Source organism: Schistocerca nitens, chromosome 3 (genome assembly GCF_023898315.1).
Source record: "Schistocerca nitens isolate TAMUIC-IGC-003100 chromosome 3, iqSchNite1.1, whole genome shotgun sequence".
Taxonomy (NCBI): domain Eukaryota; kingdom Metazoa; phylum Arthropoda; class Insecta; order Orthoptera; family Acrididae; genus Schistocerca; species Schistocerca nitens.
This window is the reverse complement of record NC_064616.1, coordinates 830642753-830667978: the sequence shown is the minus strand read 5'-3', so window position 1 is coordinate 830667978 and position 25226 is coordinate 830642753.

Here is a 25226-nt window from a genome sequence, read left to right as displayed (position 1 = left end):
AGGCTAACTTACACAATTGATGACACTTGCACTAGGATAGAATTGCCCCCCCACATCCCACCCCCACCCCACATTCTTCGGATAGCAATCAGTAAATTTTGATCACACATCAGAGTTTTATCAATTATTTTAGTTATACAGTAGTATTTAGAGCATGTGTGAGTTTTACTACTCTTTGTGTTTTATCCCATTTAGCATGTTATTTATTTGTGTTTATGTATTGGTTTTGTGGGTTCTGAGCCACATCCATGAATTTAGCATCTCAGCATTGGTACCTGTATTGCAAACAAAGTCTGTAGGGGAAATTTTGTGTTATTTGTTTACTAGCTTAGAGTGAGGTAGCAGATTAAGTATACTTCCAAATAGTTATACTTCCAAATAGTTATTTCTTGAGTCATGCCAGTTTTCTTTCTCTCCCTCCTTTTTGTGAATCTTGACAAGGAGTAGAGTGAGGTTCTTACACAGTCAAGCGCAAATAGATTTCTGTAACAGTATGGAACATGTACATAACAGAGGTGTGGACTTATCCACAGACAAATTGGCTAGCTTCCCCATGGAGTAGTTTGTCATAAGTACAAATGACAGCCATTTCGCAATGATAAATGATGAGTTACAGGAAAATGGACATAACAGTAGAAACAATTTTGAAGACAAAGATGATAGGAACCATGTAGAAGCTATAGTCACTATCAGAAATTCAGAAAAAGAGATAGAAGATAGACTGATACTGCGACACCAATGCCATAGCACTAATTAATCATGGGTATCATAACAAATTATAGGCGCGCATTATGAACCGCAGCCTGATCCAGCGATTGCCCCCTTTCGTCAGATAAAGAAGCAGATTGAGGAAGCAGAAGAGGTATGACAGAGGAGGCAGGGAGAAAAGACAGCATGAGGAAAACAATTAATGAAGAAAATCACTGAATATATGAATGAGTTTGGGGACAAGTTACAGAAACATGTAAACTTAGTGCAGAGGCAAAAAAAGATGAATGTCTCAACCAAATAGAGGCAACAGGGGCTAAGAAAATTGCTCTTGTTGCTGACAATCATGAAAAACTAGCGAGGTCCAGGGCAAAAAAGAGACCTAAAATCTTGGCATAGGGGCAAAATGCAGTAGTGGTGAACACCTGAAGTGATACCAAAGTGGTCAATTGTTTAGCTCATGTTGAGCAAGCATTGAGAAAGGTAATGTCAAGAACTTGTGCTGTGGAGTTGATATGCAGATGTTCAAGCCACTTGGTATGGACAGTGCTGACAGGTTGTGCACAGAGCTGTAGTACACAAGCGACATCATGTGCCAAGTCCAGTGCACACCCACATGATCTCATTGTGCCAATGAAGGAGATTACACCTGACAATATTTTTTGATAATTGAGGTAGACGTGACAACCACAGAAAACATGAGCTTTCCCACGATGTGAGACTCAGTGAGATGCACAAGTGTGAAGGATGAACCCACATTCGACCACAGCATTTTCTTTCTGTATTGAAATTTCAAAATTTTAAGGAAAACTGTAACACGCTCCATCCAAAGATTTGGATAGGACAGTTGAGCTGCTCAATACCATATTCATGGCCCCTCAGTGCAAAGCTGAAATTCATACATGTATATATGGATGAAAAGACCACAGAAAGAATGTAATATGTTTCAGAAAATTCCAGCACCTTCAAGGAGGTCAGGTAGGCAATTCTCACTAACTATTAGTCACAAGAAATACAGTATATGGCAAAGCAAGAAATCATAATGTAGACTGAATACAATGGACCAATGGACCAATAAAGATGTTTGAAATTTTATTAAAGAGGAATCAGTTCTTGAATGTGCCGTGTAGCCCAGCAAAGGTAATGAAAGGCGGCAAGCTCTTCTGGCCAATCCTCTCCCACTGGAAAGACCATCAGGCCCTCCCCCTTTCATTTTTTCTTTCTTTATCATGCAAATTTTATCAAAATCATTATGTTAAAATTTCTTTTCCTTTTTTAATATAAAATGTGAAGGACGATTAGTGGTGACTGACTGCACTGTTCCTGCATGACTTGGGAGTCCGTAATGGAATCAAACTCTTTTCTCTATACTGTTTTTCGATTGATGGACGTGACTGCTGCATTTAAGGTGAGAGGCAGCAGCCAATGAGTGTGTGTGCATGCCACAGATAGATGCACAGTGGGCATCGGTAGAGGAAGAGCCGCTCTCTCTGCTCATGTGTATGATGGGTGTAATGGTAGATACATTTTTGGGAGTTTTTGTTGGAGAGTAGAGGCTTGACACTCACTGCTTTGCTATAGCGGAAGTAAGTCATTTTATCTTGTCCATATCAATGGAGAGTTTTCTCTTCCCACCATCTGGCCGAAACTTAATTTTTTTCTCGGCCACAGCTGGCCGGAGTGGCCGAATGGTTCTAGGCGCTACAGTCTGGAACCGCGTGACCGCTACGGTCGCAGGTTCGCATCCTGCCTCAGGCATGGATGTGTGTGGTGTCCTTAGGTTAGTTAGGTTTAAGTAGTTCTAAGTTCCAGGGGACTGATGACCTCAGATGTTAAGTCCCATAGTGCTCAGAGCCATTTGAACCATTTGAATTTTTCGCGGCCACAAAACAAGCAATCTACTGATCGGAGATCATCTGCTGGCATACAACACAGCAACCTACTTTACTGCATTGGCATCACCCTCACACCGCTGACAACTTCACACTGTATGACTGCTGCACTAGTCAAGTTTTGCTGCTTTGGCAAGTAGGGCAATTATAAGCCATTAACCTGCTCTCTCATTTCGGTATTGTTTATGCAGTGGCTGCACTGAGATTCTTTATTGTGTGCTCACCTAATCTTCCACACGTGTGATCAACTACTTGGACATAATAGGCAAATCTATATGTTATGATTAGCAGCGTGCCACTCACCATAGGTTGGAATGCCAACACTTATTACCAATTTAAATTTTTCGTTTTGATGCGAGGGGAGGGGGGGGAGTCCACAGCCTCAATGTGTTTTGTGAATTAAAACATGGTCCAAGTAGGTTGTATCATTACTATTACTGTTATTATTATTATTATTATTATTATTATTATTATTATTATTATTATTATCTATTTGATTGACTAGTTTCAATCTGTGGTCATTTTTAAGCACATACCTTAAGCTTCCACGTCCATTTTACATTAAAGGTAATATGTCACTGGTAAATATCTGCCACATACACACAGAAGCAAGATGTATTCCCATCAACATGTACCAATGATATATTATAATGTAAAATGATGATGGAAGCTTGATTTGATTTGATTTTAGCGGGGAAGCTAAAACAGCTTTGGTCTAAACCACTACTGCCCACACCGAAACCAAGTTCATTGTGCGGTATTGCTCCCTGTATGTCTAGTAAAGCCAATCAGTGCCCTTAAATAGTGCAAGGAGTCCCTTTACCAGTTTTTTGTTAGACACAATTTCTTCAGGTCTAGTTGTCTTTGTTTCTTGCTCTCCAGTGCCTTGCGTTCGAAGATTAGGCGTGATGCAGTTTCTTCACTTTTGTCACAGATCCTACATTTAGGGTCTTCTCCTATTATACCCATTGTATGTAGGTGTTTTTTGAAGTTCCCATGGCCGGTCATCAGTCCAACCATGAGTTTAATATCTTTCCTGTTCAAGCCCACGATTACACGGCTTCTTTTAAAACTTGGCTTCGGCATCATTAACTTACCATGCTGTCTTCTAAGCCAGTTCCACAGTTCTAGTTTGATCATAGCCTTGGTGATTCTCAGGACAGGTTCTGCTCCAATGAAGGGAATCTATGCCCCCATCCTGGCCAATCTGTCAGCTTGTTCATTGCCACCGATCCCTGAGTGGCCAGGGACCCACACTAGGTTTACCCTATTGCTTCCCTCTAACTCCACCAGAGCCCTGTGACATTCTGCTGCAATCTTAGATCTTGTTGCAGGGGCTGCCAATGTATTCATGGCTGCCTGGCTGTCTGAATAAATGTAGATGTAACTTTCTGCCTGCCTTGTGATTTGTCCACAGGATCCTTCACTGGTCTTACCAGAAACATGTCATCAAATATTGCTTTTAAGGTTTGGAATAGACATAAGAAAGAATCACTGCCTACTAGCTCTGCAATTTTCTGCTGCCAGTTTACACAAGAGAGAACTGCTTTGAGATCATTTAGTCTCTCTCTTTTAACAAATCTTCTTTTGAATGTGTAGTTTGAATGCCATGTGCCTATCTGCAGTTTGCTCCTCATACTGGTTCCCATTACTGGCGCACAGTGATCTGCTATCATAGGTTCAACTACACTGAGTTTATAATCCCAGATGTTGAAGTTAGTGATTGTGGTGTCCAGGCATGCACCACCACTTGTCGGGAGCTTATTTGCAATAAACAACCCATAACTGGTAATTAATATCATAAAGACCCTCTCTGTGGCATCTCCATCCCCCCAGTGCCTTGGTCTGATTTCGACGCATCAGTGAACCAGCTACTGTCCTCTGTATGGTGTCGAACTGTTTTTTCCCACTGTATCCTGCTTCCAATTATTATGTTGCAAGGCTTGTTGAAGTAGTTGAGAGTTACTATATAGTCAGCCAGCATTTCCCCAGCCATTCCTATATTTACCTCACTCTCCATTTTAGTGTGTGATTCTGGATATCCCAATGAGATCCAGTTTTTACCAGTTTTGAATCTGTAAGCACCAGCTGCTGCCTTCATCTTGACCGAAAGGTATAGTGGAGGCATGTCCAGTATGGCCTCCATCCCAGCGGTTGGTGTGCTACTAATTCTGCCTGTTATGGCTAAGCAGGCCAGTCTCTGCACCTTAGCAAGCTCCTTAGCTGCAACCTGCTGTTCTACCTTCTTCCACCACACTACTGCCCCGTAGGAGATCCTATGTCTAACCACCATGGTGTATATCCAGTGGCATACCTCTGGGGCTTAGTCCCCACTTTTTGCCATAAGCCCTTCTTTTATTCACTAGAGTACCTTTCGCATTGGAGCAGATACTCTTAATGTAGGGGGTCCATGTTAGTTTCTCATCTAAGGTTACCTCTAGATATTTCAATATCGCCTTCACAGGTAGAGTTTCATCGAAGAGCTTTAGATTCCAACTTGAGTGTTGGATATGCTTCTTCATGAATGGTACCACAACAGTCTTCTTAGGATTACCCTTAGATCCTGTTTAATGCACCAGTCTTGCACAATGTCCAATGAATCTTGTGCCATATTCCTAACTGTGTCAGTAAATTTGCCAAGTATTTCCACGACAAGGTCATCTGCATATCCTTGGCAAAAGCACTGTTTGGAATTTACTGCCTCAAAGAGTTTGTTCACCACTAGATTCCACAATAACGGGGACAAAACTTCTTCTTGTGGACAACCTCTAGTGGTGTTAATTACCATTTTTTCATTCATCACGGTGGCCTCTACCTTCCTTCCACTAAGCATGGCCTTAGTTCATCTACATACAGGGTGTTACAAAAAGGTACGGCCAAACTTTCAGGTAACATTCCTCACACACAAACAAAGAAAAGATGTTATGTGGACATGTGTCGGGAAACGCTTAATTTCCATGTTGGAGCTCATTTTAGTTTCGTCAGTATGTACTTTACTTCCTCGATTCACCGCCAGTTGGCCCAATTGTAGGAAGGTAATGTTGACTTCGGTGCTAGTGTTGACATGCGACTCATTGCTCTACAGTACTAGCATCAAGCACATCAGTACGTAGCATCAACAGGTTAGTGTTCATCACGAACGTGGTTTTGCAGTCAGTGCAATGTTTACAAATGCGGAGTTGGCAGATGCCCACGGGGCGATAGCCGTGGCGCGGTACATTTGTATCGAGACAGATTTCCACAACGAAGGTGTCCGGACAGGAAGACGTTGGAAGCAATTGATTGGCGTCTTAGGGAGCACGGAACATTCCAGCCTATGACTCGCGACTGGGGAAGGCCTAGAACGACGAGGACACCTGCAATGGACGAGGCAATTCTTCGTGCAGTTGACGATAACCCTAATTTCAGCGTCAGAGAAGTTGCTGCTGTACAAGGTAACGTTGACCACGTCACTGTATGGAGAGTGCTACGGGAGAACCAGTTGTTTCCATACCATGTACAGCGTGTGCAGGCACTATCAGCAGCTGATTGGGCTCCACGGGTACACTTCTGCAAATGGTTCATCCAACAATGTGTCAATCCTCATTTCAGTTCAAATGTTCTCTTTACGGATGAGGCTTCATTCCAACGTGATCAAATTGTAAATGTTCACAATCAACATGTGTGGGCTGACGAGAATCCACACGCAATTGTGCAATCACGTTATCAACACAGATTTTCTGTGAACGTTTGGGCAGGCATTGTTGGTGATGTCTTCATTGGGCCCCATGTTGTTCCACCTACGCTCAATGGAGCACGTTATCATGATTTCATATGGGATACTCTACCTGTTCTGCTAGAACATGTGCCTTTACAAGTACGACACAACATGTGGTTCATGCACGATGGAGCTCCTGCACATTCCAGTCGAAGTGTTCGTACGCTTCTCAACAACAGATTCAGTGACCGATGGATTGGTAGAGGCGGACCAATTCCATGGCCTCCACGCTCTCCTGACCTCAACCCTCTTGACTTTCATTTATGGGGGCATTTGAAAGCTCTTGTCTACGCAACCCCGGTACCAAATGTAGAGACTCTTTGTGCTTTTCTTGTGGACGGCTGTGATACAATACGCCATTCTCCAGGGCTGCATCAGCACATCAGGGATTCCATGCGACAGGGGGTGGATGCATGTATCCTCGCTAACGGAGGACATTTTGAACATTTCCTGTTTCAAAGTGTTTGAAGTCACGCTGGTACGTTCTGTTGCTGTGTGCTTCCATTCCATGGTTAATGTGATTTGAAGAGAAGTAATAAAATGAGCTCTAACATGGTAAGTAAGCGTTTCCGGACACATGTCCACATAACATATTTTCTTTCTTTGTGTGTGAGGAATGTTTCCTGAAAGTTTGGCCGTACCTTTTTGCAACACCCTGTATAATGGTCCCTAAGTCATGCGCCTCTGCTGCCCTAACTATGGAATTGAAGGTTGTGTTACTAAAGGCCCCTCAATGCCCAGGAAGATGCAGAGGGCTATTTCTTGAAAGTGAAGTGCTTTCTCCACCCTCCCAGTGAGTTGATGGAGAGCTGTCTCACATGATTTACCTGGTTGATATGTGTGTTGGTTTGAATGTAGAGGAGCCCTAGTTAGCCTCCTCTCCCCAACAGTATATTAACCAGTTTTTCCAATGTTTTAAGAATGGAGGAGGACAGACTGATTGGTCTCATATCCTTGGCCTTAGTATCATCAATTCTCCCTGGCTTTGGAATAAAGACAACCTTCACTGCCCTCCAGGCATTGGGAATGATTCCTGTTGCTAGGCTAACCCTGAATAACCTGCATAGGACTCTTATGAGATTCTCTCCTGCCTGTTGCAGGAGAGCTGGAAAGATTCCACATGCGCCAGGTGACGTGAACTGTTGAAATGTTCCAACAACCCATTGGATCTTATTGAAGTCGACACACTCCTTGGCCGATTCCCAGTCCTCTCTTCGAGTATCTGAGAACCATTGTCTCTCAGGGATCCCATTCTGTCTATGTTATCTGCCACAGCATATTGAGGAAAGTGAGATTTGGGAAGCAGTTCCAGCATCTCATGCACTGTCTTTGTATATCCCCCATCCTCCCTCGACAAGCCTCCTGGATTAGTTGGTACTCTAGTGAGAATTCTGTGACATCTGGCTTGAGCAGCTGTGCCATCCACTTCCTCACAGAATGCCTTCTGGGGTGCCTACTTTGCTTGTCTAATTGCATAGTTGTAGTTGACAAGGGCCTCACGGTATTTTGTCTTTTACATTACAATACGTTGCGTTACAATATTTGTCCTTTACGTCTCACAAGATTAAACAGTCTTCATACCTGTTTTCTTTGCATTTCCAAGTTATTGTTCCACCAAGGCACACTCCTATTTGTGCACTTCTTGGTGATTGCACAGTTGTCCTGGTATGAGGTCACTATGGCAGCTTCCTCAAACATTACTGGCTTCCTCATCAAGGTTATAATTTCTGATAAACTTAAGCCAAGGTCCCTCCTATATGTCTCCCAGTCTCTTTTCCTGGGATTCCTATAGACCATGGTCTGTCTGATTCCCATTTCATCCTTGAATTTAATATACATGTGGTCTGATGAGGATGGCTCCAATGGCACATGCCATTGTTTGACATAGCTGCCCATCATCACGGAACCGAAGGTTATGTCAATTACTCCTTCCCTTCTGCTATTCCTGAATGTAGGTTCATAACCCCTATTCAGGACCTCCAAGTTGTTGGACAAGAGAAATTAAAGAAGGTGATTACTTCTACTGTTGGTGTTTTTGCTGGCCCCACTAAGTGTGGTTGGTCACCTTGCCGATGCCAAGCTTCTGTCGGTCTCCTTACCTCCAATGGAAGAAGAGAGCTGTCTTCATAAGGAAGGTATTCTGAGGCCACAACAATTTCTCTCATGCTACCTTCCTCGCATTGCTGCATCCTGATGGTCACCAGGACGCTCGAGCAGAAATCCATCATTGGCATTAAAAAAGTTCAATTTCTCACATAGATGCATGTTTTGGAGTTTTTTAAATTTCTAGCATAAATCAGCTTACCTCCAGTGCCACCAAGGCCCAATACGTCCCCTCTCCCTTCTTATATAAAGTAGGGTTCTTATATCAGGGCCATGTCCACATCCTGTCTCTCCAGACAACGGCTCAAGGCAGCAGTGGCCCCTTTACTGTGCTGCAGATTAATCTGCAGCACCTCCAGTCTGCATCTGGCTGCCATCATTGCCTTTGAGATCTTTCATTACCCTGACAGCGACCTGCAAGAACCCTAAAAACAATTTTAGGTGTTGCTCTCGCATCACCTTCAGGGACTTCTCTCTGACCTCCACCACCAGAGTTCGTTCTTCTGGTACAACCCTCTGGTTGATTACTCTCCAATCCTGAGTCGAGACTTTTGGGTTCTGGGCCCCTATTTTCTCAAACAGAGTCTTTGGAGAGATATCCTTAAGGATCTTTGGTACCCATATTGACACCTTTGTGGACTTAAGAAGCTCAGCTGCCGTCTTGACTAGCAGCTTCACATCCTCCCATAGGGAATATCATACGCACCTTGGTCTTGAGCCATTCCACCGTATACATCCCCGTGCAGACAAAAATGAGGACACCGCGATCTAGATAGAGCCTCCTGAAATTGGGTCCTGGGCCAGTCTTGCTCCTCCTGCTGCAAGGTGATGCCTACCAGTGGATAGCCTTCCTGGATAATTGCCATCTTGAAAACTAAGACTGCAGTACTATAGGTCTATTTCCTTATTTTTTGCCTTGGCTTTTTCTCGGCTCACTTATCCTGAGAGGAGGGAGTCTTACATTCCTCACTTTTCCGCTTGTTACCTGTCTTTGACGTTGTAGGGGTCTGTGTATCCCCTTCAACCTGAGACAGTTTTTTCTTAGGGGTCTTGGGCTCAAGCCATTTTATTTCCCTTCACTTATGTTTGGGAAGCCATTCTTTTCCTTTCTTTTGTTTCTGTTTCCTGAGAAGTTACCTCCTCTGGGTCCCAGACAAGGCTTTAATCTTGATCTGGTCCTACTTCCCAGTTACAGTTCCCACTTCTTGCTCTGGTCTAGACCCAGATCCAGTAGTCGGAGTTCATTCCATCATTTGTGACCCCGACAATTGGGTGTCTGAGGTCTCAGTTTGCCCCTCAGTTTGTTTTAATTTATTTTCATCTGTTGTATCCATCTTGGTCCCATGAGATTTAGGGATCTAGATGGTCCACACCATGGCAACCTCAAGGCCACTTACTCTGGGAAATCGTCCGGTATACCTGAGGCTCCATTTTCAACAGATCTTCCCATGTGCCATGCACCCCTCGGCATGGATCACTTCACACCTTGGGTTGGGGAAGAGAATTAGGTAAGGACTAGGAGTGGATAAGGAAAACAGAACGTTGTGGGACACTCATAGTACGATCCATCAGCTAAGGCCTTTTCGTCAGTAGGTCCTCTACCTTCGGCATAGCCTTCAGCTTCCTGCAGATACGCAAGCCTCTCCACCTGCACGGACAGTGCTTCGTCAAGGTGCAGCCCAGAGTGGAAGCTGGAAGCTTAAGATATGTGCTTGAAAATGACCAAAGGTCGAAATTGGCCAATTGCATAGATAATAAAAAATAATAACACAGCCTACCTGGATGAAGTTTTCATTCACAAAACTTATTTTCAAGTTAGGATTCCCATGATTATTCCTAGTCATCCAACCACATATGACACTGAAATTGTACACACTATAAGCATCTGTCATCCAGTATTGTATACCTTTGCCTAAGTCATGACCTAGACTTCATTCAATAAATCTAGCTGTGATATTGTGAAGCATCAAAGACTCACTTCCCTTATCATGCCACTTATTTTGCTGGAGTTATCAAGTGATTCAAATATTTGACATTGACTATGTCAAGCTAGTCAGCTCATTAGGTCTCACACAAAGGTCAACAATTTAACAAAGTGTTCCGATTGCATGCACAACAGTATCAATGTGCCACTTCTTGTGTGGCTAGAATGAGAAGTGAAAGGTTACATATATACACTACTGATTTTTCTTATTTATTTCATGTGTGCTCATTAATTTCATATAATCCCAAAGTAAACTGTTGGGGTAGAGGAGGGGGCAGATAGAATTTGTATGCCATATATTAAAATGTTGGTTTTTTGGTTAGGTCAGCTAAAAATGAAACAGTTTCATTCCTCTAACTATGATACTTGTCTTATACTTTATAGAAAATCCTTTTGTCTTCTTTTGAAATGTATAAGTGATTTTATGCTTTTTGTAAAATCTGTGCTTACATTATGTAAAGAAACTTGAGAACTTTTCACCATTTATTTGTACTTAGTTCTAGTATCTGCTGGAATTCACACCTTGTTTCAAGCCTTTTACTGCCATGAACAATTTTTCCTTTCAAACGTTTGTTTACATCTGCTGAAAAAATGCAACTAGAGGAAGGGATATGTTGAGGGAAATTTGAATACTGAAATGAACACAAAGAAGAAACTCAAAGAGAATGTGGTGAAGGACACCATTAATTTGAATTACAAATGGACCAGAAAGATGATGAGTAAATAACAGAAACTTTTATACTGATACTAATAATTATGACATTATTGTTATTAGAGTCAGCATACAACTATGGTTAATAACGAAGAAGAAACGTTTTGGAGACAGGGATTAATGACAAAATGTTGTAATCTTCTATATTTTATTTGTACTGATTTAGGTGAATATAAATGAACGCTAATGCATGAACAGTGGCGTGAAAAATGAAAAAATCATTATAATCTTTTTTTATAATGCAAGATAAATTTGCTATACTTTTTTATCTTCCCTGCATGTAAGTTAGGAAAAGTCATGTTTAAACTTCATATGAGTATGATCTATAGTAGCACAAAGATTAGTAATATCTGTGTTTACTATATAAGTATATCATTATACCACTATCAAGATAATGAAAGTGAAACAGTCAACAATTTATATGGTCAAATATCGCCAGTTTATACTATTCATACAAAAAACTGTTTAAAATCTTGAAAACTGGAATCAAAAAAAATGTCCATGGGATAAGCAATGCTATTATAATATATTTATGTTCCATAGCCTCACACAACCCCATACATAATTCTGAACAGTAATGTGTGTGTGAGGAGGGGGCAGGGATGCATTGAAAAATAATCTATATTTTTATGATATCTGCGCAGTAGCACACAATAATATAGCTTTGTTGTGTCACTCTCTCTATAGCATTTTATTATAATGACATTTCTCGGCATTGGCAAAATTTATTTTCTCTTGTTTCCAGGTCCATTTTGATGTTTGACAGCTATTTTTTGGAATTTCATTTATAATTATTATTTTGGAAATTCATTTCTTCATACGTATATCTTTTTTCTGAAAACATTAATTATCCGATGTGATCGTTGATGGTTGATAGGGGCGTGCACAAATCTAGGGATATGTCTCCATTGCATTTACAAAATTGTAAAAATTCTGTGATGAACGTATAATGTTTATATTCAACAGTGTTTTGATTTTGATTGTGGTAAAATACAGAGAAGTGTGAAGTTGAAAAAGAGTTTCATTCAAGAGTATTTCTTATTTATCCAAATGTATTATTACAAAAGTGAACAGAACTTGATTACTAACAGTACTGTTGCATCAATCATCAGTTTCAGAAAAGAATTTTGTACATAAAACAAATGAAGACCTTGGCCTCTTATGGAGAGCAGACCCCAGTTATCTTAAAAGATAACAAGCAGAGCCAATTTCTAGAAATCAAGAAAATAAAGATTCCGTGTTCCATAAAGTGAACAATAGAAATTTCTGCGTTTGTTTCTCTATGCATAAATGTTGAAAAAATAATTTTTGCTAGTTAATTATCATCATTTTTATTTTATTTTTCTATTTTACTGTTAGGACCATTTGTGGATGGTGATTTTTTTAAACTTGGTAGTTGCTGCTGAACTTTTATGTTCACTTTAGGTAGAAGAGATTCACATGGTCCCATTATCAAAATTGACAATCGTGTATCCCACACAGGTTATGACAGATGACTTTCTGAATGAGCTCACAAAATTTTTAAAGGGTTTGCTGCAAATTCTTTAGCACTCCATGTAGATGTCACAGGCAAACAGCTGGATGCAACATCCTTAGCAGTGTTGAAGTAAGCATAGGAAATGTAGGTTTGTCATGGGATTTATTAGTTTATGTGCCACCAGACAGAGCACCAGCCATGCTGGAAAATAAACCAGGATTCGTAGAGTAACGGAATAGGAAAATAAAAAGCTTTCAATATCCAATTCCCACATACAACACAAAACAGCATATAAACATGTTCTAGATTTCTCCAAGCATTTCACTCAGGATTGATTGTCTTGTTTACACAAGTCTCCACACAGCTCTCCATCCTATTCCCTATGACAATGGAAGGTATTATAGTGCTCAATACTTGCAGACCTGCACTCACCATCTGCTTGTGGAGCACATTTGCTGTGAAGCCCTGCTTTAGTAGATAACCTTCATTTCCAAGCAGAACATGAAAGTCTCATCTTTGTTCCTGGAATAGTACAGTGGTGTTAAACACCTAGCAATCTCTCTCTAGTCTTGATGGCAAGGCAACAGTAAAAAAGACTCACCATGACTCTTTTTTCAACATATCATACAATTTAAAAGCTAGACCTACAGGTCTAGACCAGCTCAGGCCTGTATGTTAACTGAAGATTAAAACTGTTTATAATTTCTGAACATAATATGTCTATTGTCGCATGCCTGCTGTACACACACCCATAAAATTTTGAAACTGCCATGCCTCTCACCACAGCCTTCTACCATTGTTTCACATCATCTTGCTCAGGGAAGATACATGCCTAAAGTGTGAAAATTACCATAAGTTGCTTGGCAAGCACGTTTCCTTCATTATTATACCTGCTGTAATGTTAGATATTCTAAATGAATATCTCGGTGATGTGAATTATGAACCACTTTCCAACTATCCTCAGCAAGCAATAACAGCATGTGCCTTTTAAGGCTTTCCCATTGTGTTGAGTAATTTTCAAGTGCTCCACTTTATAGGGTTCCATACCTCAATCAGTAAAAACGGAATGCTGATAGGATCACATTGCAGTGCGTCCCTCCGTCTGTCTGTCAGTCTGTCTGTCTGGTCACCCATCTGCCTGTTAAAAAATCATTCTCTCAGTAACGGGTAGATGTATCAAGTTGAACTTTATGTCACCGACTGATGTCTATGGTCCGCCGGCGGTGTAAAACATTCAAGATTGCAAATCAATGCTATCAAAAGATACAACCATTTATATAACATATTTTGATACTCATAAACTCTCTCCAAAATAAAACCTATACGATACTTTTCGTTGTATTACAATCATTAAATTTGGGAAGAAGTGAGATTTTCCAGTACAAGTAAAAACCCAAAAGTAAAGAGATAATTCAGAGGCTTCCTTTACCAGGATACAGGTTGGCTGGCAGCTTTTCTAGGAGCTCTTTGCGGTGTGGGGGAGTAGCCATGTATGTGAAAAACGGTATCCCATTTGAGTCAATTGATGTTTCAAAGTACTGCACTGAAAAGGTGTTTGAATGTTGTGCAGGTGTGGTTAAATTTAGTGGAGCTAAACTTCTTACTGTTGTTATTTATAGATCCCCAGACTCCGATTTCACAACATCTTTGCTAAAGCTAGAGGAGGTTCTTGGTTCACTTTATAGGAAATACAAAAAGTTAGTTATATGTGGTGACTTCAATATTAATTGTATAAGTGATTGTGCAAGGAAAAGGATGCTGGTAGACCTCCTTAATTCATATAATCTTATGCAAACCGTATTCTTTCCAACGAGAGTGCAAGGGAACAGTAGAACAACCATAGACAATATTTTTGTTCATTCGTCATTATTAGAAGGGCATTCTGTTAGCAAAAAGGTGAATGGCCTTTCAGATCATGATGCACAAATTTTAAGTCTAAAAGATTTTTGTGCTGTAACACATGTTAAATATAGTTACCAACTTTTTAGGAAAGCTGATCCAGTTGCTGTACAGACTTTTGTAAACCTTATCAAGGAACAAGAGTGGCAAGATGTTTATAGTGCTGATACAGTAGACGGTAAATATAATGCTTTCCTCAAGACTTTTCTCGTGCTCTTTGAAAGTTGCTTTCCGTTAGAACGTTCAAAACAGGGTACTAGCACAAACAGGCAGCCTGGGTGGCTGACTAAAGGGATAAGAATATCTTGTAGAACAAAGTGGCAATTATATCAAAACGTTAGAAACAGTCACAATCTAAATGCAGCAGCCCATTACAAACAGTATTGTAAGGTGCTTAAAAAAGTTATTAGGAAGGCAAAAAGTATGTGGTATGCAGATAGAATTGCTAAGTCTCAGGATAAAATTAAAACCATATGGTCAGTCGTAAAGGAAGTGGCTGGTCTGCAGAGACAGGTCGAGAATATAGAATCAGTGCATAGTGGGGATGTCCGTGTTACTGATAAGTCGCATATATGTACAGTACTTAATAATCACTTTCTGAATATAGCAGGTGAACTAAATAGAAACCTAGTCCCAACAGGGAATCATATAGCGCTCTTAGAAAAAAGTGTTCGAGACTGTTACCTGAAATGCTCCTCCATGATACTGACAAGAGGGAGATTGAGTTAATAATTAAATCACTAAAGACCAAGAACTCTCATGGATATGACGGGGTATCTAGCAGAATACTGAAGTGTTGTTCCACGCATGTTAGCTCAGTACTTAGCCATATCTGTAACTTTTCCTTTAGGAGTGGTCGGTTTCCTGACTGATTAAAGTACTCGGTAGTGAAGCCACTTTATAAAAAGGGAGACAGAGATAATGTTGACAATTATAGACCTATTTCTATGCTATCGGTGTTTGCTAAAGTTATCGAGAAGGTTGTATATACAAGGTTACTGCAGCATTTAAATTCACATAATTTGCTGTCAAATGTACAGTTTGGTTTTAGAAATGGCTTAACAACTGAAAATGCTATAGTCTCTTTTCTCTGTGAGGTTTTGGACGGATTAAATAAAAGGTTGCGAACGTTAGGTGTTTTCTTTGATTTAACGAAGGCTTTTGACTGTGTTGACCACAAAATATTACTGCAGAAGATGGAACATTATGGAGTAAGGGGAGTAGCTTACAATTGGTTCGCCTCCTACTTTAAGAACAGAAAGCAGAAGGTAATCCTCCGCAATATTGAGAGTGGTAATGATGTTCAGTCCCAATGGGGCACTGTTAAATGGGGCGTTCCCCAAGGGTCGGTGCTGGGGCCACTGCTGTTTCTTATTTATATAAATGATATGCCTTCTAGTATTACAGGTGATTCAAAAATATTTCTGTTTGCTGATGACACCACCTTGGTAGTGAAGGGTCTTGTGTGTAATATTGAAACATTATCAAATAATGTAGTTCATGATATACGTTCGTGGCTTGTGGAAAATAATTTGATGCTAAATCACAGTAAGAATCAGTTTTTACAGTTTCTAACTCACAATTCAACAAGAACTGACATTTTAATCAGACAGAATGGGCATGTTATAAGCGAGACGGAACAGTTCAAGTTCCTAGGCCTATGGATAGATAGTAAGTTGTTGTGGAAAGCCCATGTTCAGGATCTTGTTCAGAAACTAAATGCCGCTTTATTTACCATTAGAACAGTATCTGAAATAAGTGACATTTCAACACGAAAAGTAGTATACTTCGCATATTTTCATACACTTATGTCATATGGTATTATTTTTTGGGGTAATTCTTCTGATTCAAAAAGGGTATTTTTGGCTCAAAAACGGGCTGTTCGAGCTATGTATGGTGTAAGTTCAAAAACCTCTTTTCGACCCCTATTCAATAGTCTGGGAATTTTGACATTGCCCTCACAGTATGTATTTTCTTTAATGTCGTTTGTTGTTAGCAATATTAGCTTATTCCCAAGAGTTAGCAGCTTTCACTCAGTTAATACTAGGCAGAAATCAAATCTGCATGTGGAATGCACGTCCTTGACTCTTGTGCAGAAAGGAGTGCAGTATTCTGCTGCATCCATTTTCAATAAGCTACCACAAGAACTTAAAAACCTTAGCAGTAGCCCAAACACTTTTAAGTCTAAACTGAAGAGTTTCCTCATGGCTCACTCCTTCTATTCTGTCGAGGAGCTCCTGGAAGAGCTAAAAAATTAAGCAAATTCCAGTGTTCATTCTTGATTTTCTTTATTTAAACTAACGACTTGTCGCCTGAATATGTTTCTTATATTTCATTTCATTCTGTTTCTACAATCGTGTTATAATTTCATGTATTGAGTCGTTCCATGACAATGGAGACTTCTCCTAAATGTGATCCCACGGAACAATAAATAAATAAATAAATAAAATATCACATTAAAAATTATTTCTTCTGTCATTTGTGATGTGAAGTCAAACTTGAAATTCAAACAATCACCGGCCGGTGTGGCCGAACGGTTCTAGGTGCTTCAGTCTGGAACCGCGCAACCGCTACAGTTGCAGGTTCGGATACTGCCTCGGGCATAGATGTGTGTGATGTCATTAGGTTATTCAGGTTTAAGTAGTTCTACGTTCTAGGGGACTGATGACCTCAGATATTAAGTCCCATAGTGCTCAGAGCCATTTGAACCATTTTTAAAACAATCAGTAATTCTGCATTCAGGCACACTGGGTCACAATGGTAAAAATCAAACTTCAGGCGACGAGTGACTTTATTGCCAACATGATTTGTTTTGTAATTTATCCATCATCAAATATATAGGAACTGCATGTAGATATGGTGTTACAAATACAACTTTAAAGGCTCCTGGATATCTGATGATGGATAAATTACGAAATATGGCATATGAACAACTAAGTCGTTCCTTGCCTGATATTTGACTTTTAGCATTGTGATCCAGTCCCTGAAAGGAGAAATACTGATTATTATAATCATTATCCGCCTCCTGCATGACTTTTTGTCAAATCTATAATATTGAAATCAAAACCTTCTTGAAAATATTAGAATCCCTGGGACCCATACCCTGGCAGTAAGAGGCAAAAATGTTAAAGATTCTCAATGCCTGACATGGATGAACTGTCTGTACACATAATTAACTTTGAAAGGAAACCTCAGTGTCTATGTCCTACTCGCACTTGGCCAATTTTTGTTGCATGGGCTTGCTCAACAGTAGTATATTTATGACAATTCTGGACCTAAGAATATATTTATTCAAAATTCTCAGATTTAAAAACAAGATTTTAGTTTTGCTGTTTTCTCCAATTAAAAATTTATTTATATCTGTGGACCATATTTTCAGTTATTTAAAAAATAAAAGTATGATATTTTTTTTCTTTATAAATAACAGACAATCTTGTAGGTGTGGCATACACAGCCATGAGTATTCACCCTGGATATTAATGCCGCTTCAGCTGTATTTGGTACTTTATTACTATACCACTGCTGGTTCCATGGCGCTAAAAGGCACATCTTCTTGTGTTATATGATTAAAGCAGAAAACCTTGGAATCTTTTCTCCCAGCATTTGTTGTCCATCAGAACAACACACTGCTAAAAGACGGTATGTCATGGATTAAACACTGCGAGATTCCAATATAGAGAATGGGTCCAAAACAAATTCTGCTATAGTGATCACTTCTCAGATCTATATGGAACTGCATACAGGGTTTGTAGCCACATGCTCAGTCACACTCTTATGTTTTAATCATATATCACCTGAAGATGTGGCTTTTAGTGCCACGATACTGGTAGTGGTACAGTAATAATGGACCAAATACAGCTGAAGTGGTTATGAATACCAAAGACTTTATATATAGTTCTTCCAAGACTGTGTTTATCTATACCCACAAAAAAATTTTCATTTATTTAAAAAATAAAAACCTAATATATTTTCTTTTCATGAACTAGCTCTCCAAGATCGTGTTTCTCTATAAACATAACAGAAATAAGCTCTGTAAAACCTAGTCTATCTATATCATTGATAGAAATTTTAATTAAAACTCAAAGTTCCTTTCCATCATAAATGTTTTAATTTTTGATGAGCTATTTTATAACGTAATAAATTATTGTAACTAAAAACATGGATTGAGTTATACTGATTTAGAAAATTTTCAACATGTCCCCAATGAAGTACATCAACGCCTGTTTGCAGCTAGGGTGTCTATTTAATTATCATTTCTTTTCTAATGAAAAAGGTTAGTCAATTGTTACTAAACAAGATCAAGAGGAATTTAGTGATTATTTTAATATGAAAGAAATGAAGAAGAGAGAATAAAGATGTAAAAATATAATATAACTTTGAAAAATTACTAAAACAAGAAAATTAAAAAGGTTAATAAAATAATAAAGAAACAAAATATCTCTTATTCTAAAAACAGTTAGCAATATTATTAATAACGAATACTAATTGAATAAAAAAATTTCAAAGAAACTTCATCAAATATGTAGAACGAAAAATATAAAAAAAATTTCCAGATGTCGTAAACGAATATTAATTGCTCATATCAAAGCATCTGAAGAGAATATTAATAGTAACTATGATGTACTGAATAAAAAATCTTTAAAAGAACGTCATTATACCATAAAACGATAAATTTAAAAGAATATTCTAAGTGTAATAAACATTAATTAATGGATCTTATCAACAGATCTGACGGTAATATCATTCATATCAATAACGAGAATAATTTTCGAAAACCTCTAGTTAATAAATATCAAGAAATTAAACAAAAAACTATCAGAAAAATTTATCTGCTTTCAATTTTGTAGATAATGATGATTTTGTTAAATAACCTAAACAAAAGAGTAGATAACCTGCTATTTTTAAATCTAGAATAATAACATGTGAAATTTATGTCAATAATAGTATTGAACCACAAGACCTTTTTAATCAAATTAAAAAAGAAGTAATTAGTAAATGTACCAATATTTTAATACCAAGAAAAGCAATTAACACTAACAAGAAATCTTATACCAAATTTTGAAAGACAGGGCGAAATACAAGAATCTCATTTTAAAAAAGTGTGGGAGACGCCAAAAGAAGATCTGTGAATGCACAATGAGTTGCAGCATTATTCTCTGTCAATCAGCCCACAGACAGGTGTTCGAGCTTGAGTAAATAAAAAGTTATTGATCGACTACTTGGCTGCATCTTGGTTGACCAAACAAGTAATGAAGGTTTCTTTAGAAGACTATTATCAACAATCAACAAATAAACTACTGACTGAAATGGAAGAACTGCTGAGAACAAAACTCTAGTTGATATATAATAAATAGTATAGAATATATAATAAATAGTATAGAAAATAAATAGTACAGAATTATGTGTTATTTGACACAGTCCAAATTCTGGATTTTCTTATACCCATTTACAAGAAGAAATTAAAAGCTTTTTTAATGTAAAAAAGGACATAAAAAAGTTTTACTTATTCAATAAAATCAGCTTTATATCCAGAAAATTGATCATGTGGAAAGAGTTAAAACTATAAAAGCAAGGATTAGAATTCAATGAAATATTTGAAAAAGACCAAATTAATTTTTGTATTAACATATATGTTAAAAGACTTATCTAGATTAATTAATTCACAAGCAAGTAAACATGATGGAAAAATTTATCCTTGTGATAGATGTCTAAGATATTTTCATTCATACGGAAAATTAGACAATCATGAAAACGATACCAAAGAACAAAAAGCAGTATAAATAAATATGCCTTAAAGAGAGAAAAAAATAAATTTGAAAATTATAATAATTTATTCTAGTACATATTGTATTTAATGCACGTAGCGGATGTTTGTAAAAGAAATTAACGCTTGTCAACCAAATCTTGAAAAATCGTATACTCATAAATATCTAAAACATATTCCATTTTGATTTAGTTATAACAGTGATTATAAAAATCCTGTTATGTATACTGGTAAATATCCAGCAAAAAATTCGTTGAAATATTAAAACAAGAATTTAGTAAAAGTTAAAGAAATATATGATCGAAATATTCAAATAATAAAGAAAAATGAAGAAAAAATAAATTTTAAAACTTAAAAAACCTTGCTTTATTTTTGAAAAGAAATTTTCTAAAGCAGAAAGAAAGTCAAAGTTAATTGCTATTTAAGAGGAAATTATCCAAGAAGCTTCCATGAAGACTCTAATCTTAATTATCAAAATCCTAATGTTACACTTATTTATATTCATTACACTTACAATGTAACAGATAATCAAGATACTTATGCTATTACAAATAATGAACAAAAATATATTTCGTTTGTAAAAAGGTTGAAGATGGATTAATATCAAGATTTTTCGGTATGTTTAAATTTATGGATTCACGTATTGATGAATTACCTTCCCAAAGATTAATTTAGAGAGAGAAAATTATTTTAAAGGTGAAAATGACATTTAATAATTAAAAAGGGTCTATCCCTACAAATATATGGATTCTGAAGTAAAATTACAAAAAACAAACTTACGTAAAGAAAGAATGAATAAAGACTGAATAAAGAAAATATTTCTAATGTGAGGAAACAGTTTGGAAAAAATTCGATGGTAAAAATTTAGATGAATATACAAGAGTATAGAATAAATACATTTTCATTTTAATGGATATCATCGCTAATTTTCGAGATACTTGTGTTATGACTAATAAACTGAATCCATTGTGGCATTTTACAACATCAGGTTTATCTTGGTATCCTATAGTAAGAACAAAAAAGGTCAATTAGATTTATTAAACGATTATGATATGCTTTGATTACTGAAAATGTTCTATGAGGTGGAATATCGTGAGGTATTAGAAGATACGCTACATAAATAATAAATATGTACAAAATTGTGAACCAGAAAAACAATGAAATTACATTGCATATTTAGACGAGAATAATTTATACGGTTGAACAATATATGAACTTTTACCATTTGAAGCTTTCCGTTGGTTAGAACCAAAACATATTAATTCTAAAAAGTACTCAAAATAACAGACAATAATAAATGGTAATATTTTAGAAGATGATACAAAAAATTACATGATTTACACAATGATTTACCATTATCACCAGAAGGAGGAAATAAATAATTAACAACATCAGATAAAAAGGGAAAATATTTTATATTATAGAAATCTTAAACAATATTTAAAACTCTGATTCAAATTAACGAAGTTTCATAGAATCGTATCACATCAACAAACAGATTGGTTGAAAAATCAATTGATTTTAATACAGGAATGAGAAAATTTGCTGTTAACGAATTTGAAAAAGTTTTCTATAAGCTGAATTATTTGATATTTGGTAAACGATGTAAACTATTAGAAAACAAAAAAATACTAAATTGCGAATAGATCCAGAATGTATACAAAATACACTTCATAGCCAAATTTTTAACATACTACTGTACTGTTAGATAATCTAGTTGCAGTTCACTTCGAAAAACAAAAGTAAACTTCAATAAAACAATTTATATTGGAAGGAGTATTCTACATATATAAAAAATAATGATGTATGATTTTGACTGTAATGATATCAAATCACAGGGTAATATTTATTCATGTCATATGGATACAGATTAGTCTATTTATAATACAAACATTAATGATTTTTATAAAAATGTTAAATAAATGAAAAACGAATTTTATTCGAGTTATTATTCTAAATTCCACAAGTAAACAAAGAAATAATAGGAAAAATGAAAGATGAAAATTGTGGAGAAATCATATTATAGCATGTCAGTTTAAAATCCTAAATGTGTGTTTAAAAATCTGGTGATAAAGAAGAGAACAAAATTAAAGGAGTTAAAAACCTGTTCTAAAATTTGAAATTAGTTTTAGTGATTACAAGAATCATTTGGACAACAGAATAAAAAATATATAAAAATGAATTTAATTAGATCATTTAAAATTGAATTTTATACAGCTGAATGTATTTAAATTGTTTTACGTTCTGACCTATTATATTTCAAGATTGAATTAATACATTACCATATACTCTCTATAAATTAAATTCAATAAAATAATAGATGATTACATTGATTTCATACAAAAATTAAACAGTTGCATAGAAGAACAACTAAAACAAATAATTACATAAAATTAATCAATTTTTAATATTTTTTCAAGAAATTTATTTTTAATGTGTCTTCAGGAATAGTTTACAAACTAATTTACGACAAAAATATTCAACTTTTTCATAATATTTTTCCTTATATTTTTATTATAATTAGTGTTATGATTATATTTACAACAATTTTTTATTTATTTTTATAATTGTTATAAATAATTCCTTATTGCTTATTAGTAATTATTCCTTTTTAATAAGTTCCTTATATGTCTAGATTTATTTTCTCTATATTCCATTTGTTTCTTCTTTATAGAATCAGTACAACCCTTTTTAAGGTGGACTGTCATGTGTAAATGTTATTTCAGTATGAATTACGTTTTATAGTTTGAACAATGGACAAATAATGAAATTTTGATTTTCCATTTATAAAGAACGAATTTAATTGGAATTTAAAAAAATAATAGTCTAGTTATTTTAGTATAGATAAATCCAGTCGTTTTTAGATCTGAGAAATAAACTCATACATATCAACAAAAAATTTGAGGAAATACTGGTGAAAGGAATAATCCATGATTTCAAGCCACATATTTGGCTAAAATTTCAGAAAATAAAAAAATAGATAAATTTGTCAAGCATTTTGAAAATGAAGATATTATTACTTCGGAAAAGTCAAAACCCTCCAATTTGGAGGTTTTGAAAGAAAATGAAAAACAACAATTTTCATCAATGAAGTATGACTTCAAACTTATGTTGTTATATCTAAGAAAGAAAAAGCAAATCAATTTAAAAAAATGGGTTACTCATGTTGCTTGTCCTCAATAAGAAAACATGGATAGTAAAAATGAAACAACTCTATGAAGGTCAAATAAGCCATTATAAGTATATAAATAAATTTTATGATAGATATATAAAAACAAGTGAAATATATTTTGGAACCCTCGAAATGTTAAGTGAAGCAATGAAAAAATAACAAGTCTATTACCACCTGTTGTTTCTCAATTAACTATGAAAATTCAAAACCCACATTGGTCATTATAAGATTAACCGATAATAATTTTAATTATGATTATTATGTTATTCAAACATATTAATTAAATATTAAAAGAAATAAACATCCAAATTGTGAACAATTGTTAAGAATTAATTTAGTACCAAATTCATATTAACAAATGAAAGAAACTATCAAATTATTCGTTGTGAGTGAAAAACAAAATTTTCAAGAATTTTTTTCGTATGTAAAGTGTAAATCACATTCATAACGACTTTTATATACATCTAATAAACAAAATTCATTAAAACCAATTGATTCAATTACTTACAATTATGAATTATCAAATAATTTTTGCTAACCCAAATTGATATGTAACAGTATACTCTAACTTCTTTAATAAAACAATACACATAATGAAAAATGAATTATATACCAAACATGTTTACTTTTCAAATATCTAATTCTTTTTATATATAATTTTTTATACCAATTTTAAAGAAGTACATTACTTCTATTTACCCAACTAATATACAAATTATCAAAACCTAACCATTTAACATTTACTTTATTAACTTCGATATTTAGACCTATTTCAAAGAGGTAAACATCGGGAAATATCGTTTTCAATGGTATTTGTTGATAACATTTTCCTTTTCTTTCGTCAACAATTAAATCTTTCAATTTATATGAGATTTGATTTGCACGAATAACATCTACTTCAAAAAATTTCTGTTGACTAATCTGCTGAATATCCCTTTTCTAAAATTATTTTCATTTACTTTTTCTTACTTTATCACAAATTCCATATATAGATTTAGAATCTAACGAATTTATAATATAAGTTCTTTTCAATAATTTTTCATTTTCTTTGTTTATATCGTTTGGTATCCTTTTTATTTTGTTGAATGTTTTGTGTTCTTATATTCATCAACTAATTTCCTGTCTTGTTCAACCCATTTATATTTTCATAGTAAGTCAAACATGTTTCCACATTTTTCCTTTTAATGTTCTATTAAATCTTAAACAAGAGATGTCCAAAATTCACAAAATGTTAAATAAATACTAATATAATTTTTTTTATTTTTCAAATACTTTATTATAAATTTCTTTACCATTATCTGTATATAAATTTTTTGGTTTCACGACTCTTAATATTTTTTGAGAAGAATCAACCGTATATTCACCTGTTTTATCTTGAACTGAATTAGCCAAGCAGATTTTTACAAAATACATCTATATAAGCCATTAATTATTTATAACCTTTATTTATTATTGAAATTCCTTTTAATTTTCCAGAAGCCATTTTATTAAATCAACTTGTCATAAATAACATATTCCAAAATAAATTACGTTTGCTTTTGAAATTTTTTTCATTGGTTTAAGTAACTCATTAAAAATTTATTCACGAATATTTAATACATTGCCTAGAATATTTTAAGAGATTTGCTTCACTCTGTTTTACTAATTAAACAAATAGCATCAATTTTTTCCTTTCTAGTTGTTAATCTATGAGTATTGTTTGTTTCAGATAAATTTTTACACTTAAAACAGTAGATGTGACACTCGATTTATATACAT